The sequence below is a fragment of the Narcine bancroftii genome, chromosome 4, assembly GCF_036971445.1.
Source record: "Narcine bancroftii isolate sNarBan1 chromosome 4, sNarBan1.hap1, whole genome shotgun sequence".
Taxonomy (NCBI): domain Eukaryota; kingdom Metazoa; phylum Chordata; class Chondrichthyes; order Torpediniformes; family Narcinidae; genus Narcine; species Narcine bancroftii.
In genome coordinates, this window is record NC_091472.1 from 211072614 (window position 1) to 211089449 (window position 16836).

Here is a 16836-nt window from a genome sequence, read left to right on the forward strand (position 1 = left end):
GAAACCAACTTTCTGGGGTATATTTTTGTCCAGTTTCCCTGTACCAATCTATGAATTTACGTAACTTTATCTCCTTGGTGATGCTGGGAATACCCTCATTTAACTTATCAAAAATACTTCGAATAAACCGGGTGTCTCTTAAGATTCTGTCAACTTTTTCATTGATATCTCCTACCTGATCCGGACACAGCTTTTGCAGCCTTTCGTCGTCGTCCTTGTTCACCAGACAGGCGTCCCTGAGTACTCTTTTTGTCGTCTCAAGGTCTCTTATGTCCGCTGTGGTATTCCACCACGGCGAATTGGGGAAATAAATTCTTAAGTTTTCAAGTGTACAAACATTATCATACCTACCGGACATTTATAAGTGGGTCTTTATATACAATTGAGACCAATAAGCCTGAACCTTTGTTTTCTTTCAAAGCCCAACCTTCACATGGGAGATTTCTCCTCTTAATAACCAGTTTAGGGCAGAAAACTCAGGTCCCCAATTGTTCATAGACCACCTACTCACTCTATTGGACTTTGCAACAACACAATAAAGACTTTTTAAACTCTAGTAGTTTGTCGGCGAAGCACTTATCAAATGTCATTCAACCACCTTAAGGACTTTTCTTCTCTCTTTAACCACTTATGTGTTACAATCCCAGCAGGTGACGACCTTCAATTATGGTCGTCTAATTTGTCCGATCTCCAGTTCTTACTGACAATCATAAAGATTTTAAAAGAGAGAATTTTGTTAAAACAGGCTTCTCTGGACCTTTTTATCAGCCAGCTGAGATGATTGTCAAGAAAAACAGAAACCGTCGTCCAGTGTCCACTCACCCATCACGTCGGGGTCACCAAATTTTTAGGTCTGCTTTGTTCATGAATGAGTGAGTCAAACACCAGACTGAGTCGAAATCAAGGTTCTTTGTTCTTTATTGCCGGATTGTAACACTTGCAACTAACAGTGTTAGTTGGAGAAGGCGCATTCTGCCGTTATCAGCAAGTGGTGTTTTTTATACCTCAGGATACGTACTTAGTAAATTATCCTACCATGACATTGTCCAATGAATAAACTGTTGCTACCCTTCTCTGTTAGTCTGCTGCACATCATTCTTGTTAGTGCAAAGCTTATCTTGAGTGTACAAGGACACATCTGCATTCTGTTACTCCTTAGTACTGGGTGACTCCTTCTCCGGTCCCATCTCATGATGTTTTTACCTTACAGAACCAATCCTGGAAATAATCCTACCTGTCAGACTCCATCCTGGGTATAATCCTCCATTGAGAACCCATCCTGGGAATAATTCTCCCTGATGGACCCCAACCTAGAAATAAATTTCCTATAAATTTCCAACCTGGGAATAAAATTCCCTCTGAGACTCCATCCTGGGAATAATACTCCCTGTTAGACACCATCCTGGGAATAATCCCCCCTCTGAGACCCATTTTTGGAGTTACCCCCCTCTGATAATCAATCCTGGAAATAATCAACCCTGTCAGACACCACCTTGGGAGTAATCCCACTGCGAGAACCACCCATCCTGGGAATAATCCCCCCACTGAGGACCCATCCTGGGAGTAATCCCACTGTGAAAGCCACCCATCCTGGGAATAATCCCCCCTGTGATATTCCATCCTGGGAATAATCCTCCATGTGAGGCTCCATCCTGGGAATAACCCCACCTGTGTGACTCCATTCTCGGAATAATCTGCCGTGTGAGAACCCATACCGGGAAAGTCCCCCCTGTGTGAATCCATCCTGTGAATATTCAGACCTTCGAGACACCATCCTGGAAATAATCCCCATGTGAGACACCATCCTAGGAATAATCTGCCCTGTGTGACCCCATTCTGGAAAAAAATCCATCCAGTGAGAAACCATCCTGGGAATAGTCCCCCATGTGAGAAATCATCCAGGGAATAATCCCACATGTGTGACTCCATCCTGGGAGTAATCTCCCCTGAAGGACACCATCCTCATCCTGGGAATAATCCCCTTGAGTAATCCCATCCTGGGATTTATCCTCTCTGTGAGACACCATTCTGGGAATTATCCCCACTGTGAGGTACCATTTGGTACCTCACCATCCTGGGAATAATATCCTGGGATAATCACCCCTGTGATACCACATCCTAGGAATAATCTTCCCTGAGGGACACCATCCTGGGAATAATCCCCCCTGTGTCTATCCATCTTTGGAATAATACCCCCTGTGAGACCCCAGCCTGGGAATAATCCACACGGTGCATCTCCATCCTGGGAATAATCCTCTCAAAGAGACCCCATTCTTGGATAAATTCCACTCTGAGATCACATCTTGGGAATTAACCCCCTGTGAGAACCCATTCTGGGCATAATCCCCCCTTTATGACACTATCATAGGAATATTTCACCCTGTGAGGACCCAGCCTGGGAATAATCCTCCCTGTGAGACTCCATCCTGGGAATAATCCACTCTCTGAGAACACATCTTGGGAATAATACACCTGTGAAATCCAATCTTGGGAATAATCCTCCCTGTGTAATGACATCCTGGGAATAATTCCTCTCTGAGACCCAACGAGTTGATAATCCCCCTGTAAGACTCCATCCTGGGAATTATCTGCCCTGTGTATCTCAATTCAGGGAATTATCCCCCCTATGAGACCCAATCCTGGGAATATTCCCCACTGTGTGACCCCATCCTGGGAATTGTGCTCCATCCAGTGAGAAGCCATCTTGGGAATAGTCCCCCGTGTGCTCCCAGGATGGGTTCTCAATGCGAGATTATACCCAGGATGGAGTCTGACAGGTAGGATTATTCCCAGGATGGGTTCTCAGAGGGGGGATTATTCCCAGGATGGGTGGCTTTCACAGTGGGATTACTCCCAGGATGGGTTCTCAGTGGGGGGATTATTCCCAGGATGGGTGGTTCTCACAGTGGGATTACTCCCAGGGTGGTGTCTGACAGGGTTGAGCATCCATCCTGGGAATAATCGCCATGTGAGACACCATCCGAGAAATAATCTGCCCTGAGTTACCCCATTATGGGAAAAATCCATCCAGTGAGAAGCCATCCTGGGAATAGTCCCCCGTGTGAGAAATCATCCTGGGAATAATCCCACATGTGTGACTCCATCCTGGGAGTAATCTCCCCTGAGGGACACCATCCTGGGGATAATACCCCTGAGTAATCACATCCTGGGAATTATCCTCCCTGTCAGACACCATTCTGGGAATTATCCCCACTGTGAGGTACCATTTGGGAACGATCCACCCTGTGAGTCTCCATCCTGGGAATAATCCATCCTGTGGGACCCCATCCTGGGAATAATCCCCACTGTGTGACACCATCCTGGGAATAATCTCCACTTTGAGATTCGATCCTGGGTATAATCACCCCTGTAGAAATAAATCATGGGAATAATCTGCCTTATGAGACACCATCCTGGGACTGATATACCTCATGAGAACCCCCATCCTGAGATTTATCCCACCCCCTTTGAGCCTACATCCTGGGAATAATCCTCACTGTGACTATCCATCTTTGGAATAATACCCCCTGTGAGACCCCAGCCGGGGAATAATCCACCCTGTGCATCTCCATACTGGGAATAATCCTCTCAAGGTGACCCCATTCTTGGATAAATTCCACTCTGAGATCACCCTGTGAGGCCCCATCCTGGGAATAATCCTCCCTGTGAGACTCCATCCTGGAAGTGATCCACTCTTTGAGAACACATCTTGGGTACAATATATCTGTGAAAAGCCAATCCTGGGAATAATCCTCCCTGTGAAACCACATCCTGGGAATAATTCCACTGTGAGACCCAATGAGTTGATAATCCCCCTGTAAGGCTCCATCCTGGGAATTATCTGCCCTGTGTGTCTCAATTCTGGGAATTATCCCCCCTATGAAACCCCATCCTAGGAATATTCCCCACTGTGTGACCCCATCCTGGGAATAATCCTCCCTGTGAGTCTCCATCCTGCGAATATTAAGTCTGTGTGAACCCCGTCCTGGGAATTGTGCTCTCTGTGAGCATCCATCCTGGGAATAATCACCCCTATGAGATCACATCTTGGGAATAACCCCCCTGTGAGACTATGTCTTGGGTATAATCACCCCATAAGAGGCCATGCTTGGAAAAGTCCCCCCTGTGGGAAACTATCCTAGAAATAATCACCTCTGCGTGACTCCATCATGTGAATAATCAGCGCTGTGAGACTCCGTACTGGGAATAATCCCCCTGTGAGACACCATCCTGCAAATAATCCCCTACTGTGAGACCAAATCGTAGGAAAAATCCTCCCTGCGAGATCCCATACTGGAAATTACCCCCACGAGAGAACCCATCCTGGGAATAAACCATCCAGTGAATGCCCATTCTGGGAATAATTGCCCCCTATGATATTCCATCCTGGGAATAATCCCCACTGTGAGACACCATCCTGGGAATAACCCCAACCCTAGATGAGACCCCATACGAGGAATATTCCCCACTGTGCGTCACCATTCTGGGAATAACCCTCCTGATGAGACCCCATCCTGGGAATATTACCTCCTCAGTGACCCCATCCTTGAAATAATCCCAGTGAAGTTCCATCCTGGGAATAAACCTCACTCTGAGAATCCATCCTAGCAATAATGCACCTTGTAAAACACCACCCTGTGAATAATCTCCTCAGTGAGTCCTCATTCAGGGAATAATACCCATTCTGAGAACCCATCCTGGGAATAATACCCCTGTGAGACCCCTGCCTCAGAATAATCCCCCCTGTGAGTCTCCATCATTTGAATAATCCCCAATGAGTGACCCCATCCTAGGAATAATCCTCCCTGTGTGACCCCATCCTGGGAATAATCCACCTTGTGTGACCAGATCCTGGGAATAATCCACCCAAGTGAGACACCAACTTTGGAATAATCCCATTCTATGAGGCCCATCCTAGGAATAAACCCCCGCTGAGAGACCCCATCCTGGGAATAATCATCCTTGTGTGAACCCCATCCTAGGAATTATCCTATCTGTAAGACTCCATCCTGGGAATAATCCCCCCATGAGTGCCCATCCTTAGAAAAATTACTCTGTGAGACCCAATCCTGGAAATAATCAACCCTGTCAGACACCATCCTGGGAATAATCCCACTGTGAGAACCACCCATCCTGGGAATAATCCTCCCTGTTAGACACCATCCTGGGAATAATCAACCCAGTCAGAACCCATCCTGGGAGAGAATCACACTGTGAGAACCACCCATCCTCGGAATAATCCCCCCTCTGAGAATCCATCCTGGGAATAATCCAGACAGATCCCATCCTGGGAATAATCCTACCTGTCAGACTACATCCTGGGTATAATCCCCCATTGAGAACCCATCCTGGGAATAATCCTCCCTGTGAGAAACCATCCTGGAAATGATCCCCCCGAGAGAACCCATCCTGGGAATAAACCATCCAGTGAATACCCATCCTGGGAATAAATCCGCCCTGTGATATTCCATCCTGGGAATAATCCTCCCTGTGAGGCTCCCTCCTGGGAATAACCCCACCTGTGTGACTCCATTCGGAGAAATATTAGAGGTGGCTTTTTCACTCAGTGAGTGGTGGCAGAATGGAATGATCTTCTGAATGAGATAGTTGTGTCAGGGTCCCTTCTGTTATTTAAGAGAAGGTTGGATGTGTACATGGAGGTTGGAGGGTTATTGGCGGAGAGCAGGAGGTTTGAGCTAGTGGAGTTGTTCTAGTAAACCGGTGCAGACTTGAAAGGGTGACATGGCCTGTTTTTGCTCCGTAAATGGTTATATGGAGCAGGATAGTAGGCCTGGAATAAAGTCTGGAGAAAATGTTAAGAGAAAAGATGGTAAGGTTGGAAAGGACAGAACTTATGCATTTTTTTTGTATATTTTATTTGTTAAAGATATAGTACACAGACATAAAGAAGTACAGATATACAAAACTTTTTTCTCCCTTTTATTCCCCCCTCCTTTTTACCCTTCCCCCAAAATCTACCCCAGATAAAATAAAATGGAGTTAACATATGTATGGTCATTTACTTCTTGCTGTGTTGGGTGCCCTCTCTTTCCGGGAAGAAAAAAACCTCATTACATTACTAAACCCATATATTTCATATACAGGTCCAAGACCTTAATAAAAAAAAGAATGATCATGTAAGTTATCTTTTCCAATGGAATACACAATCACAACTCAGTGTGCCATCTCTGGATATTCAACTCAATTTCATTTTTCCAGGTAATTGCTGTGCACTTCCTAGCCACCGCTAAAGCCAGTTGAATAAATGCAAGTTGGGACTTATCCATTTTTAAACACAAAATCAATGTTGTACTGTATCCCAGCAAAATTAACATTGGGTCAAGTTCCAATTTAAACTTGAACAGTCCTTCCAAAAATTCCAAAATTCTACACCAGAAAGGTTTCACCTTTCACAAAGCCGGACTGAATGTAGGAAAGAACAGGTCCCTTTACCACATAGAAAGCATAAATCTGAAGAACTAAATCCATATTTCTTTAACTTCTCAGGTGTGAAGTACAGCTGATGAAGAAAATTATAATGAACCGCACATATCTCACACTTATCAATTTAGTCATGTTATCTTCACACATTCTTCCTGGGATATTGGAAGAGCTAAATTTTCCTCCAATTTCATTCTTGATTTATACAGATCTAACTTCCTCATTTCACATTGTAACAAAGCATACCTTTCTGAAATAAATCCCTTCTTGCCTTCATCTGTAATTAAAGTTTCAAATTTTGTAACTTTAACTCACATCCAAAATTATCTAACAATAAAGCACGAACTTGATAATATGCAAACAGTGCATTTGACATAATTCCAAAATTTTCCCCAAGTCTATTAAATGAAAAAGAACCAGCACCAATATTCTGCCTGAGTAAATCTACCTTGTAATTGCATGCCAAACTGCATGAGTTTTTCAAGCTTTGTTGGGACCAAGGTAAACTGCCTCAGGATCTTCGTGATGCCACCATCATCACCCTGTACAAAAACAAAGGCGAGAAATCAGACTGCTCAAACTACAGGGGAATCACGTTGCTCTCCATTGCAGGCAAAATCTTCGCTAGGATTCTACTAAATAGAATGATACCTAGTGTCGCCGAGAATATTCTCCCAGAATCACAGTGCGGCTTTCGCGCAAACAGAGGAACTACTGACATGGTCTTTGCCCTCAGACAGCTCCAAGAAAAGTGCAGAGAACAAAACAAAGGACTCTACATCACCTTTGTTGACCTCACCAAAGCCTTCGACACCGTGAGCAGGAAAGGGCTTTGGCAAATACTAGAGCGCATCGGATGTCCCCCAAAGTTCCTCAACATGATTATCCAACTGCACGAAAACCAACAAGGTCGGGTCAGATACAGCAATGAGCTCTCTGAACCCTTCTCCATTAACAATGGTGTGACGCAAGGCTGTGTTCTCGCACCAACCCTCTTTTCAATCTTCTTCAGCATGATGCTGAACCAAGCCACGAAAGACCCCAACAATGAAGACGCTGTTTACATCCGGTACCGCACGGATGGTAGTCTCTTCAATCTGAGGCGCCTGCAAGCTCACACCAAGACACAAGAGAAACTTGTCCGTGAACTACTCTTTGCAGACGATGCCGCTTTAGTTGCCCATTCAGAGCCAGCTCTTCAGCGCTTGACGTCCTGCTTTGCGGAAACTGCCAAAATGTTTGGCCTGGAAGTCAGCCTGAAGAAAACTGAGGTCCTCCATCAGCCAGCTCCCCACCATGACTACCAGCCCCCCCACATCTCCATCGGGCACACAAAACTCAAAACGGTCAACCAGTTTACCTATCTCGGCTGCACCATTTCATCAGATGCAAGGATCGACAATGAGATAGACAACAGACTCGCCAAGGCAAATAGCGCTTTTGGAAGACTACACAAAAGAGTCTGGAAAAACAACCAACTGAAAAACCTCACAAAGATAAGCGTATACAGAGCCGTTGTCATACCCACACTCCTGTTCAGCTTCGAATCATGGGTCCTCTACCGGCACCACCTACGGCTCCTAGAACGCTTCCACCAGCGTTGTCTCCGCTCCATCCATTGGAGCGCTTACATCCCTAACGTCGAAGTACTCGAGATGGCAGAGGTCGACAGCATCGAGTCCACGCTGCTGAAGATCCAGCTGCGCTGGATGGGTCACGTCTCCAGAATGGAGGACCATCGCCTTCCCAAGATCCTGTTATATGGCGAGCTCTCCACTGGCCACCGTGACAGAGGTGCACCAAAGAAAAGGTACAAAGACTGCCTAAAGAAATCTCTTGGTGCCTGCCACATTGACCACCGCCAGTGGGCTGATAACGCCTCAAACCGTGCATCTTGGCGCCTCACAGTTTGGCGGGCAGCAACCTCCTTTGAAGAAGACCGCAGAGCCCACCTCACTGACAAAAGGCAAAGGAGGAAAAACCCAACACCCAACCCCAACCAACCAATTTTCCCCTGCAACCGCTGCAATCGTGTCTGCCTGTCCCGCATCGGACTTGTCAGCCACAAACGAGCCTGCAGCTGACGTGGACTTTTTACCCCCTCCATAAATCTTCGTCCGCGAAGCCAAGCCAAAGAATTGTGCTGATACTAAAACTAAATCAATTCTAGAATAAAAATCATGCCTGGCTGAATAAAAAGAAAAGTATTTCTCTGTCGGGTTGAACTTCCTCCAGATCTCTACCAAATTCAACTCTTTCATTACCATTGACAGCGGTTTAGCCATTCTTGTTTAACCCAACTTTTTTGGAGATTTATCTAATAAAGGGTCCAAACGATTGAAATCACCAAAACATTATCATACACCTGATTTAAATTCAAAAAAAGCCTCTGTCATGAATGCCTCATCATCCACATTAGGTGCATAAACATTCATCAATGTCCAGGCCTCTGAAAAAATATTACAATTTGCCACTAACACTCTACCTGCTGTTGCAAAAACTGAGTCCAATGTAAAAGATAACTTTTTATGTATTAGAATAGCAACACCTCTTGCCTAGAATTAAAAGACAATGCTATAACATGCCCAACTCTTTTCAACTTCTAATGCTCCTTCTCCATCAAGTGTGTTTCTTGCAAAAATGCAAGATCTTCTTGATATAAGCTCACACCAGTTTTCTTTTAATTGGGTTATTAAGCCCGTTAACATTAAAAGTTGCAAAATTCAAATTAGCCATAAGCCCTAAATCTCCTCCAGAGTGGGACCCCCACAGCTCAAAATTGAAAATAAAGAACTCCTTAAAAATTAAAAAGAAAAAAGCCCCAAAGTAAAACATAGAAAAAAACCTCCCAAAAAAAACTTCAACAATATAAGTGAAGGACCTCCCTCAATTACACGGGAGTGACCAACGCCACAGGTGGCTGATGACTTCAGAAGAGTTGGCAGCTGAGCATCCCCCCCCCCAAACAGAACAAGCAATAATCAAAATATACAATTGCATCAAGAATAATAAGCTGCCTCCAATGCATGGTTAACCTGCTCATCATCATCAATATCAATCTGTTGTCGTGTCTCCATCTGTCTTTACTCAGTCCCTCCTCCAGGAATCACCACTTGTTGATGAGAGGACTGATCCTGACCCTGCTTATTAACTGCCAAAAAATTAGCAAAAACAAAAGCCACATGATCATTATCAAAAAGCTGAGACTGAAAATTTCCAAAAAAACCCTTCAGCACCGCAGGATAATGAAATCCAAACTTATACCCTTTCTGCCACAAAACATTTTTAGCTGAATTCAGTTCCTTATGATGTTTGATAATATCTTGACTTGAATCAGCATAAAAGAAAACTCTATTGTTCTGAACAATCAATAGACTCTGGTAACATCTGGCATTCTGAACCGCAAGTCTCAAAATTGTCTCTAGGTCTTGGTACCGTAAGCACTGGATCAAATTGATTGAGGAGCTTGGCCAGGATATGGTTTTCATCTGACCACCTATTCTATTCAATTCTATTCAATTCTATCCAATTCCAGTCCATCTGGGAATTCTGCCACTCTTAAGACCTTGGGAATCCATTTTTGGAAAAACTGAAGTGGATTTGGACCCTCGATATCTTCTGGTTATCTCACAATCTTAATATTATTTCTCTGACTTTGGTTTTCCAAAGTATCAATCTTTTTCAACAAATCTGTCTTCTGCACCTCCCAACCAGCGAATGAATTTTCTAACTGATCAACCCTTTCTTTATATTGGTCCATCTCGTCTTTACACTCAAGAAAGGGTTCTTCAAGCTTTTAAAAATTATCTTGCACTTTATTAACAGCTTGAAGACATTTACTCACATCGATATTAACAGTAGAGATTTCTCCCCGTATCTTGAACATCGCACCTCTCATTTCAGTAAATCTCTGATTCGTTTGCATAGCCAAACTTCCAATTTGATTAACTATATCATTTAAAGCAGGATTAATAGATGATAAATCTAACTTAGGTAAGACAAGCTTCTGCATTTCAGGTCTAACCTCCGTTAAACTTACAGCCTCCTCCAGTAACTGTATTTACTCTTCAGCCAGCATGGGGAATTCTTCTTCCTCTTCTCCCTCCATCGATAAAACAGTTGAGACCACCCAACTGTGGGTAGGGACCCCCCCTCCAATCACTAGGCCGTTTGAGGTCAGGAGCCCCCACATCCTTGGTTCGTTCAGTCATTGTGTGTATCCTCCACATCAGGGGAAGATTGTTGTCAGTTGCCGGTGCCATCTTGTGCCGCAGGATGCAAAACTGGCGTCGGGGTCAGATGTACCTCGCCCAGCAATGTCCGTTGAGGTTGGGGAAGAGCTGCAGTCGAACCTGGAGGCTCACTTTACAAGTAGGCCACATTTCTTTCATATTTCCAGCTTTTTAATTGTGGATTTCTTCCCAACTTGTGCTTTCATTTTCCTCTCAGTTGAAAGGCAGGGATATTCACCAATACTTTAAGTATCTTTAAAACTTTTTCAAAATTTGTAATTCAGATTTTAATTAGTTTTGTCAGGGGGAGGTGTTGTTCCACATCCTCTTCCTATGCCATCATGCCACACCCCCACCCCACCCCAGAACTTCTGCATTTGTATGTCATTTTTGTAAGAAACATGGTCATGTGATTGCGAATTGTCTAGTGAAAAAGAAATGAGAAAAGGAAGTTATACCAGAAGCATGTATTCAAATAGTGGAATTTAAGGAGAGCAAATGTTCTAAACCTGGTAAGGATGTCATAGATATTTTCAAACCTTTTGTGTCTGAGGGCTTTGTCTCAAAAAAGGAGGGAGAACCACAGGTTCCAGTTAAAATTCTTAGAGATACTGGGATAACATTTTAACTCTGGATCAAAGGACTGACACAGGGGAGTCAACTTCGATTAAAGGTGTTGGAGGTGAGGTGGAGCCAATATCGCTTCACAAGTTAAAGGATCTGTTTTAGTAGGAATAATTTTAAAGATACCCATGCAGGGTGTCTCATTTTTGTTGGGGAATGATTTGGCAGAGGATAAAGTTGGGTCAGTTTTGAGATTAACAAATCAGCCTAGTAAGGATGAGATTAGAGAGGATGGTGAGATACATCCTACAAACCTTAGTCTGTGACTAAGAAAATGATGAGAGCTGAAGAAGATCCAGTTGATAGAGACTTCCCAGTACTTCTGAAGTCGTTTTGAAACAGCAGGGTCAGTATGAGAGTAAGGATTTCTCTTTGTCAAGGAAAGAGTTAATTTAGCAACAGAAAATAATACAGATCATGTTGTCTTAAGGGACAAAGCAAAAAGTGAACAGGAGATTAAAGAAATGGCTTGTAAAGTGAATTGTTGATGAGAAAATGGAGTCCTCTTGATATTCCTGCTAATGAAGAATGGGGAATGATTCATTAGGTGGTTGTACCTAGAAATTACCAGAATTAAATATTAAATATAGCCCACAGTACACCTTTGGGTGGTCATCTTGGTGTAAAGAAAACTATGAATAAGATTTTCAGACAATTTTTCTGGCCTGGTTTGAGGAAGGATGTGGTAAATTGGTGCCAGACATGTCACACTTGTCAGGTTGTGGGGAAACCTAACCAGGGTCCTCCAGTGGCTCCATTACAACATATTCCTGTTGTTGGGGAACCTTTCACCAGGGTTATTATAGATGGTGTCGGTCCCCTGCCAAAAACTAAGTCTGGTAACCAGTACTTATTAACAATTATATGTGCAGTGTTGAGATTTCCAGAGGCTATACCATTAAGGAAGATTAAAACCAAAACAGTGATAAAGGCTCTGGAAAGATTTTTCAGAGTTTTTGGATTACCGAAAGAGATCCAGAGTGATCAAGGATCTAACTTTATGTCTGGGTTTTTTCAACAGTTAGTTTATGAGTTGGGGAAAAAAACAGATCATTTCATCTGTGTACCATCCTGAAACTCAGGGAGCTTTGGAAAGTTTTAATTCTACTCTTAAAAATATGAGGATTTATTGTCTGGAGAATGGAAAAGATAGGAACAAAGGTATTCATTTATTGTTGTTTGCAGCAAGTGAGGTTCTGCAGAAGTCATTAAGTTTCGGCCCTTTTGAAATTGTGTTTGGACATCAGGTTAGAGGGCCTTTAATGTTGATAAAAGATCAGTGGGTTAATGAGGATGTGGAGCTGGATTATGTTTCTAAATTTAAGGATAGGCTATAAAAAGTATGGACTTTGGCTCAAGAGAATTTGGAAATGGCTCAGGGTAAAATGAAGTGTTTATTTGACAGGAAAGCTCAGGTGAGGAATTTTAAGACAGGAAGTAAAGTTTTGATTTTGTTTCCAACACATGACAATCCTTTGAGAGCTAGATTTTCTGGACCGTACATAGTTAAATCAAAACTGAATGATGTTAACTATGTTGTTAACACTCCAGATCGAAGGAATAAAACTCAGGTTTGTCACATAAATTTGTTGAAACTTATTATGTGATTAAAGGTAGTGGAGAACAATCTGATTCAGAGGTGTTAGTTGTTAACAGGGTTGAGGAAGTTATGGATCATAAGATTATGGAAACAGAATTTTGTGAGGGTAACCTTAAAGAAACCATGGTTGGTATGCGCCTGTCTGACTCAACAATTTTGGGAAATTTGGAAAAAAAGTTAGGCCATCTTAAGTTACAAGAGCAGATGCAGTTGAAAGAATTACTTTTGAAAAAGACAAATTTGTTCCCTGATGTTCCAAGAAGGACATCAGTGATTTACTGATGACAAATCCTATAAAACATCACCCATATAGAATAAACATTTAGAAGAGTAAAATCATGGATCAGGAGGTGGAATATATGTTGAGGCATGACATTATTAGACCTTCAAACTCATATTGGAGTTCTCCTTGTTTTCTGGTAACAAAACCAGATGGAACTGTTAGGTTTTGTACAGATTACAGGAAGGTTAATTCAGTAACTAAAACAAATGCTTATCCTATTCCGAGAATAGATGACTGTATTGATAAAATTGGCAAAGCTAAATTTCTTACTAAGTTGGATTTGTTGAAGGGTTACTTGTGTGTGCCTATAACTGAGAGGAAAGAATATTTCAGCTTTTGTAACTCCATCCAGTTAATACGAGTATAATGTGTTACCTTTTGGCATTAAAAATGCCCCTGCAACATTCCAGATGATGATTGATTTGGTTATCCAAGGGTTAACTCATACAGATGCTTATATTGATAACTCAGTCACAAAAAATGACACATCGGAAGAACATCAAAGGCAATTGGACAAATTTTTTGCAAACTTAACTGTTAATTTAGCAAAGAGTCAATTTGCAAATCCCATGCTAACATACTTGGATTATGTAGTTAGTCATGGCAAAGTTGTACCTATTCAAACTAAGGTGAATGCAATTTCTGAGTTTCCTATTCCCAATGGTAAGAAAGCAGTGAGAAGGTTTTTAGGAATGGCAGGATATTACAGGAAATTTTGTTCAGGTTGCTCTTCCTTTATCCAACCTTTTGAAGAAAGAGGAGAAATTTGTGTGGACTAAAGATCGACAGACAGCTTTAGAAAATTTAAAGGATATGCTATGCCATTTCCCAGTGTTAAAATCTCCTGATTTTGACAAACCATTTTCTTTAGCAGTGGACCCCAGTGAGAGAGCAGCAGGTGCAGTTTTATTGCAAAAACGTAATAAAATTGACCTACTTTAAAAAAAAATTAATGTTCATAAAAGGAACTATTCTACTACTGAAAAAGAACTGTTGCCTATCATATTTGCTCTGCAGAATTTTGATGTATATCCTGGTACCTCTCAAGAACCAATTGTGATATTCACTGATCACAATCCTCAGGTGTTTTTGAATAACATGAATAATAAAAACAGAAGATTGTTAAACTGGAGTTTAATATTACAAGAATATAACCTGCAAATTAACCATATCAGGGCTATAAATAATGTTTGTTTGTCAAGATGTTAAAATTGATCGTGTTTAAAAATACTCTCAAAATTGGGTTACTGTATGTTAAATATTGTGTATTGTTATCTCTTTAGAGCTTTTTGAGACAGTTTGAGACAGTTTAGTTATAACTGAATTTTAACTCAAGAGTTAAAATTCCTTTAAAGGGGAAAGGTGTGACAGAGTATATAGAGGTGTTTGGGAGATAAATTGGGAAAGATTTGTTAGAGCAAGTCACACACAAACAGTTTTAAACAGAATTTTTGCAGGAGCTTTTGCAGAGTGCTCACAGACTCATGATGGACTGTTATTTGCAAAAAGGCAACAAATGTAATAGCAGGCAGGGCAGCTTTGTCTGGAAAACAGAACTTGCTGTTGGAGGGTCATGTGATCTTTGCAGGCAGAGAGCAGAAAAAAAGAGGCTTTGCTCTCAGAGTTGGAGGGAGAGAGAGAGAGAGAGAAGAGATACAGACATCGGTTCCAGAGGGACAAGCTGGCAAGCTTTGGAAAATGACCTGGTTAAAGGAGAGGACTGGGTGTCTGATGTTTCCCTTGGAATAAGAGAAACAGAAAGGAACTCTGTGGTGACCTGAAACAAGAAAAACTCTCTCTCTCTGAAATCCAACAAGAACCCTTCTGAGTGATAACCATTTGCCTGTTAAGTACCAAAGACTGGTGAACTTTGTTAATGTTAACTTCTGTGCACAGTACAAGAATTGCCTGCAACCAGTGAGATTGGACTGTGAACCAAAGAACTTTCCTGAACTTACACACACATTACACACACGTGCACTTAGAATTAGAAGGGGGTAAAGTAGGTTAAGTGAGTCAAAAGAGATAAGTTAAAGTTTGATTCTATTTTCATGTTCAAAGATAATTAAAGGAAACTTTTTTTAAAGTAACCCATTGTCGTGGTGCATATCTATTGCTGCTGGGTTTTGGGGTCCTCCTCGATCTTTGCCCCCCCCAACTCTGCCCCACTCTCAGATTTCTGCCCCTCTCCGATCTTTGTCCCCCTCACTGTTCTGTGTCACCCTCCCCATTCTGTGTCCACCTCCCCAATTTCACTCCCCCCTCCCCGATCTCTGTCCCCCTCCCCAATCTCCGTCCCCCCCTCCTCAATCACTTTCCTCATCCCCAATCTCTGTTCTTTCCTGATTTCTGTCCCCTTCCCTGATTCTGTTCCCCTCCCCATTTTGTTTCCCCCATCCCTGATCTCACTCCCCCCCATCTCCGATCTCTGTTCCCCTTCTTCGGACTCTGACCCCACCTTCCTTTATTCTATCCCCCTCCCTGATCTCTGCCTCCTCTCCAATCTCTGCCCCTCCCTGAACTCTGTCCCCTTTCCCCAATATCTCTACCCACTCCCTGATATTTTCCCCCCCTGAGCTCTGTCCCTTCCCAATCTCTGTACTCCCTCCCGGTCCCTGTTATCCCCCTTCTCATGCTTCCCCGTTCTGCTCCACCCCCACCCAACTATGGTCCATGCTCCCCCATTACACCCAAATCAGGTCCTTGCTCCCCTGTTATCTTCCTCACCCAGTTCCCACTGCTCTCTCCCCTTCTCCCTGAGAGCTCATGTTCACTGTTAAACCTTGTGTGTGTCTTTGATTCCCATGGTGACCCTCTGAACATTCGCAGGTAAGACTTTAATTTTTTTGGGGGGGGGGATTGAAAGTAGTTGGCTTTATCTTGGGCACAATATAGTCTAGCCAGTCCTACTGGCCACCCAGTCATGGTGTTTAATGAGGAGTGCCGTGGGATAAGCATGCATCCTTGGAGTTCACCTGGGTTGATAATCAATGAGGAGGAGACATTGTTTCCCATTCATATTGACTGTGGTCTTCCAATGAGAAAGTCAAGGATCCAGTTGCCAGAGATTGTAGCTTGTTGACCAGCACTGAGTGAATAATAGCATTGAAGGCTGAGCTGAGCTGTAGTCAATGAAGAGCAGCCATATGTATGAATTGCTGTTTTCAAGGTGATCGAGAACTACGTGGAGAGCCAGTGATGTTGCATCTGGCGTGGAGCGATTGTGACAATAGGGGATTTGCAGTGGGTCCAGATCTTTACTTTGGGACATGTTAATTCTGGCCATGACCAGCCTCTCAAAGCATTTAATCACAGTAAAAGTTATTGGCAGTCATTGAGGCAGCTCCGTCTACTCTTCTTGGGCACCAGGATGATTGATGCCCTTTTGAAGCTGGTGGGAATCTCTGCCAGCCACAATGAGAGGATGAAAATGTCCATGAACACTTTGGCTAGTTGGTTGGTGCAAATTTTGAGTACCTTGCCACGTATGATGTTAGGGCATGACATCAGATTTAGTTTGACAAGTGTTACAAGCCCAAAGGACCCATAAACACAGCAGCAATAGATATTCACCAAGAGAAATGTTACTTAAACAAAAGTTGCTTTTAATTATCTTTAAACATGAAAACAGAATCAAACTTTAACTTATCATTATT

General features: G+C 42.8%; 1 protein-coding gene across 1 annotated transcript in view; it reads left to right on the forward strand.

Moving 5' to 3' along the window:
- The first annotated feature begins 11164 nt into the window (after nt 1-11164).
- Nucleotides 11165-16836, forward strand: part of LOC138761535 (zinc finger protein 229-like) — a 44610-nt gene continuing 38938 nt past the window's right edge. Inside the window, exon 1 of the mRNA XM_069933830.1 lies at nt 11165-11185. The gene's annotated coding sequence lies outside the window, so the exon portion shown is untranslated. The remainder of the gene's footprint in view (nt 11186-16836) is intronic.